A 5,890-nucleotide genomic window follows, 5' to 3' on the forward strand; every position below is an offset into this window, starting at 1 on the left:
ATGTATGATATTTTGATATCTTGGCTAATTCATGCATTTATAATTTTTCAACGCTTTGAACTCGTACCATATTTTGTCCCAATTATAGAAGCTATAAAACAATCAAATGGAGACTCGTGGTGAGGGTAGAGGACGAGGACGAGGACAAGGAACCGAAGGGGTAACAAATGAAAATGCAAATATACAAACCGAGTGTGACAGCCCCACCTCCCCCTAAGGCGAACCAAAGGGTTTGGCGGACCGCCTGCCCAGCTCTCGCCGGGGCTCACTCACTCCCTACAATCCTCAATTTAATTACAATATAAATATCACATATACATCAAATGTTCCTCAAATTTACATATCATAAGCGAAGCGAAAACTACTTCTAAAGCGTGGAACGTACACATACATCCACTTCAATTCCAAACAGTCACACTAGCCCAACTATTACACAAAATGAATCCAAATCTAAACTGTACAAGATATATGCCATCCAGTCCCACAAATAACGTAATACAAGCGCTTCCTTTGCCTCGAGCCCTGTGGAGGGGACATAAAAATATTTTTGGGGTGAGCTAGAAGCTCAGCGAGTAACCAGTAAAATCAGTAGTCAAATAGGTTTCACAATAGTTCATTTCAATGATGTCATGAATCAGGAATCAAATATACGTTTATTGCTCTTGTGAGCCAGTGAAATCATTGTATTTAAACATCCAACGCTCAAATTGATCCAGTAACAGTGAAACAGTGATAGGGAGCCATTTGCTCCAAGTAAACAGTGATGGAGACGTTGGTGTTCAGCACAAGACTTTCCAAGAACTTATTGAAGCCAAATCATGTCATGAACTCACATGCAAGCACACATGATATGCAATCGATTAAATAATGCAAGAAACAATTCATAAGTAGCTTTGGAAATAGTTTGGGGTCACTCACCAACCACGGATCTTCATCCTCATCTATCATAGATAGTTTTCCTCGATCAAGTCCAAGCTCTTCATTCTACCAAGAATTAACCCACACTCACAGCGATTAAACGTTCTCAAAGATTGGACAGCACTTCCCCTTAAATTCCTTATTTTTCATCCTACAAGACGTTACAAATCACATCTCAACTCAATCACAATAAAGCCCCAAAGTCATACACAAAATCATCTCATTTCAATAGCCATTCAATAGGCTCAAAGTCATACAAGTACGAAATCATACTAGAAAAATGTCCGGAAATGAAGTTTAAGTTATAAAAGAAAAGACAGATTTGCCGTCGCTTAGCGGAACAGACACAACCGAAGCTACGCTTATCGGATTGGGGTGTAATTTATACCGTTTCGTAGCTAAGACAAAGGCCTACAATTTATATGAAGACAACTTAGTCCAGTTTGTAGTGTATCTAAGTCAAAAGTCCAGATTACAGAACCAAAATCTCACATTCGGGCTAGTTAACCGCATTATGCATAAACAACCATAACTCAGGCTACCAAAATCCAAACGAGGTGATTCCAAGGGCGTTGGAAAGATAAGACATAGCAATACAACTTTCATGTTTTGACTAAATGCTAGTTCAGTATGTATCAAGGTGAACAAATGCGACCAACTTGGTGCACTGTCAAAACTGTCCACTGACTTTACTCCTATGGCAGTCAGGGTATTTTTGTCTTTTCACGAGCTACAGTACTCAGATTGGGCTGAAATTTTGTAAGAAACTATAAAACAATATTCTCTACAACTTTTATGTTTTGAGCTAAGGCTGATTCGGTCTCTAACATACTCAAACAGAAACGAGCAGAACTGAACCATAAGAAATCTCAATTCTGGAATTTTCTCAAACCACCATAGAAATCACCAAATCTTCCACACAAACCCACAAAAGTGATATATAAACCATCATTAACCCTTATTAGCATCTTACAACATCAAAATCAACATTTCTACTCAATTGCTATAAGCTTTTACAAGAGTTCAAGGCTGCTTTACCTTCCAAAGGTGGGTTCACAAGGTTGCACTTCAAGAACCAAGTTCCTTAGCTTTCTTTTGCTCTAACTCCCAAACTTGTTGGATGGGTTGCACAAAATCAGAATTTTTCTCGTGTTCTTTCTCTTATGTCTCTCAGTTTTTCCTTTCTTCATTTCTCCCACAAGCTGGCCGAAACTTTGCTTGTTTGTTTAGGCTTTTGTCTTGCTAAGTAGATTTATACTAAGTCCCTTGGTCAAAGTTCACTACCTTTTTGATTAGCCAATCAAAATTAAGCTTAGGAATATCATGGAACCTTTAGGAAGTCTAGCAACTTGTAATTAACCAAAAGTCACACTATGGCCCAATTAAATTCACAATCCTACCAATTTACTCCACAATTTACATACTTGATATATTCCAAAAACCTAATTACACCTCAATTGTTCCACTAATCACCCAATAACTATAATTACCTATAATAAAATATGTATTGTCATACATAAACTCAATTACATAATAACCTTTTAGTCACAAATAAAACTAGGATTTTGATTTAAATTTAAACTGTCCAAGAAAAAAAAATAATGTTTTTAAACAAAACAAAAGAAATAAATCAAAATTTTAAAAGAACGAGGGAAAAACATTGTCCTAAAATTCGGGGTATCACACCGAGACCTAAGTAGCTACAGCCATACAACGAATGGCTGATTGGTTAGAACAAATGGTTAACCAACAGGGTCAAGGCCAGGTACAGCATCTCGAAAATCATGAGGGAGAGGATCATGCCTTAGAACGGTTACAGAAGTTTCTACCGCCAAAATTTTTGGGTAGACCTAACCCTGATATAGCGGAGAGTTGGTTGGATCGAATGTTAGATATATTCATTGCATTCGGATACCCGGAGGAAAGGCAGATAGCTTTCGCCGTTTTTCAGTTTGAGGGAGCGACTCGTGCCTGGTTGAATGTGATTCGAGCCAAATGGGATAGAGAGCAGACCCCATGGACATGGGTTAATTTCACTCATGAGTTTAATGAGAAGTACTTACCGCCACTTGTTTAAGAAAGGCCAGAGGATGAGTTCATACGCCTACGTCAAGGGACTATGAGTGTGGCGGAGTACGAGACGCAATTTACCAAACTCTCTCGTTTTGCTCCAGAGTTAGTGCTGACAGACCAAAGGAGAATTTGTCAGTTTGTCCAGGGTTTGAATGTGGAGATTCAAGAGGCACTGGCAGCTACTCAATTGGAGACCCATAGTCAAGCTATTGAAAAAGCACAAAGAATTGAAAATAAGATTCAAGTAAAGGCTTTTCATGATAGGAAACAAAGACAACCTGACACCAGTAGTTATATTGAGGGACAGAGCTCGGGGAGTGAGCCACCATCTAAGAGGGGTCGAGGAATAGGTGGACCACGATCAATAAGAACCCCGAATCAAGGATATTTTGAGAAAGGTCAGGCAGGAAGAGAGACCCAAAAGGGTATCTCACGAGAAGGTCCGACATCAGGACCTAGAATGGCATGTGGATTTTGTGGGGCTGCTAACCACATGGAAGATAATTGTTTGAAGAAAGGACAAGTTCGGAAATGCTACCGATGTGGTAGTGCTGAGCACCTGATTGCTCAGTGCCCTCACCTGCCAAAGGAAGGAAATTTGCCAAGGGCAAAAGGGAACACGTCTAAGCTAACCAATGCAACGGGTAATCGACCGAAAGTGTCGGCAAGGACCTATGTAATGGGACATCAAGAGGTGACAGACCCATTGGCAATCATCGAAGGTACCCCCTATCTTCCATCGTATTGAGGTTCCTTCTATTCGTTTGAAAAGATTACTACCATTAAGGCCGATCTACGAGACATTTGAAGTTCATTAAGACTAAAGACCATTGAGACTTTGAGCTAAGGATTACACGGTTGGGTTTTGAATTGGAATACATAGAGGGACAAACTTTTGAAGGAAATTTTATTGTCCATGATGAACTCGTTAATGAGATATTAGAGTATTCCAACCCTTAGCTCGTGAAAGGATTAAGAAGATCTGACTTAAAGGTTGCAATTTTGAGGACGAAATTCTTTTGAGGGGAGATTGTGATACACCGAATGCTAGGAGATTATTTTTTCTGGGTTTGATTTAAAACCTTAAATTTGTTTTAAAGGGACTAGAAACCCTAAAGTCTAATAAAAAACCCTAGTTTACTTGTGACTAACCGGTTTTCTTAAATCTCTAATTTTTAATCGAAACCATAATTGTAATCAATGGAATTGTAAAATCCCTCACATTTTGCTTAAAATTCCTTTTATTTGGTATTTCTTCCTTTCTAATAGCTTTACTACTCATTCACACTCTCAGTAATTGCAATCAACCATAGAATTAAGGGTTTTCCCTTTCGTTTTCGAGTTATCGCAAATTAGGATTTTTTTTCGCCTTTTCGTAGCATGACCATTCGGTACGGAATGTGTATCAAATTTGGTGATTAAGAGTGAGTTTTAGATGATATTAAGTGTGTGATTAGAAGTGATAATAATAAGTTAGTGAATTATAAGATAAAACCCTAGTATATACGATTTAAGGAAAATCGGCTCGAACCAACGGGTACCGTTCACTACCGATTGAACACACCATTTGACCAATATTTTATCAAGTTAATCTCATTGTTATTAGAGCCTAAATATCAGCTCTAAAGCTGATCAAGGTGGCCAAAATTTTTGACCATTTAAATCAAAGGAAAAGAAACAAATTTGAGATGGAAATTGGTGGTGACAAGTGGCATCAATCCATGCACCTTTGACCCAAACCAAGACCAAGCCTTATAACCTTTCTTGGCCTTCATTCTTCTCCATTTTTCCAGCCTCCTAGCCGTGAGCCTTGAGAGAAAAACAAGAGAAAGTAAGCTCTAAATCCATTTTGGGTTTTGCTTGATTGAGTGAGAAAACAAGAAAACTAAACCGATTAACTTGCAAATTGAGAGCTTGGGAAGCTTAGGGAGCTAAATTTCACAAGGAAAGGTGAAGGATAACTCTTGAAAGCCCTTTTATTGAGGTATATTGGCTGTCCATCATCTTTAGTTTTTTTTATTCTTGTAACAGCCCCATTTTCCCCCAAGGCGAACCAAAGGGGTTAGCGGACTGCCTGCCCAGCTCTCGCCAGGACTAACGGATCAGTTGACGTCGATCTAATACGTTCCGGAACATACCAACGCGCGCAAACAAGTCAAAATCACAAAATAAAAAAAAAAACAAAAATCAAAGCCGATGATGAACAGTACCGGCCACGTCAGGATCCGGATACTAGGCCGAGAGTAGCCAAATTTTTTTCTTTTGCTGTTTGAAATACGAGTTAATCCGAAATCCAACCAAATGTCAACCAAACATATGTACATTGAGATGTAACATTTACAAGCCAAAAGCCAAAGCGGCATATCAAAACGATTCATCATGGATATACATGTTCGGTTTGCCAATCAAAAGAAATTGAACCCAATACACATTAGGGTTTCATTCAAAGAGCTATTCAAAAGACACATTTACATGAGCTCAACTTGACAACCAACTAACACAACCTTTTCTAAAAGTGGTCATTTCCTGTAAGGAAAACAAATGGAACGGAATGAGCTTAAGCCCAGTGAGTTACTACCACATAAGCAACAAAGAGCATATAGCATAACCTTTCATTTCAAGTACACAATTAAAGAATAAAACAAGTCGGTAAAAGGATACGGTCGGCTCTCAAGAGCCCATTTCCACGCGTACATTCTTGATCCAATCTCATTGACTCTCCGTCAACGTTTATGAGTACCAACCGTAGAACCCACTTCACTCCCATCCCTTCCACCAAACATACCCCAACCGGGCCCGCACTCCAATCAGTAGCTTTTGGTAATACTCGAGTTTACCAGAATCAAGAGTTTCATTACTACAAGATTCCCCAGTACAGTCCCCGTGGCATGTCAATTTT

This window comes from Coffea eugenioides, chromosome 4 (genome assembly GCF_003713205.1).
Source record: "Coffea eugenioides isolate CCC68of chromosome 4, Ceug_1.0, whole genome shotgun sequence".
Classification (NCBI taxonomy): Eukaryota; Viridiplantae; Streptophyta; class Magnoliopsida; order Gentianales; family Rubiaceae; genus Coffea; species Coffea eugenioides.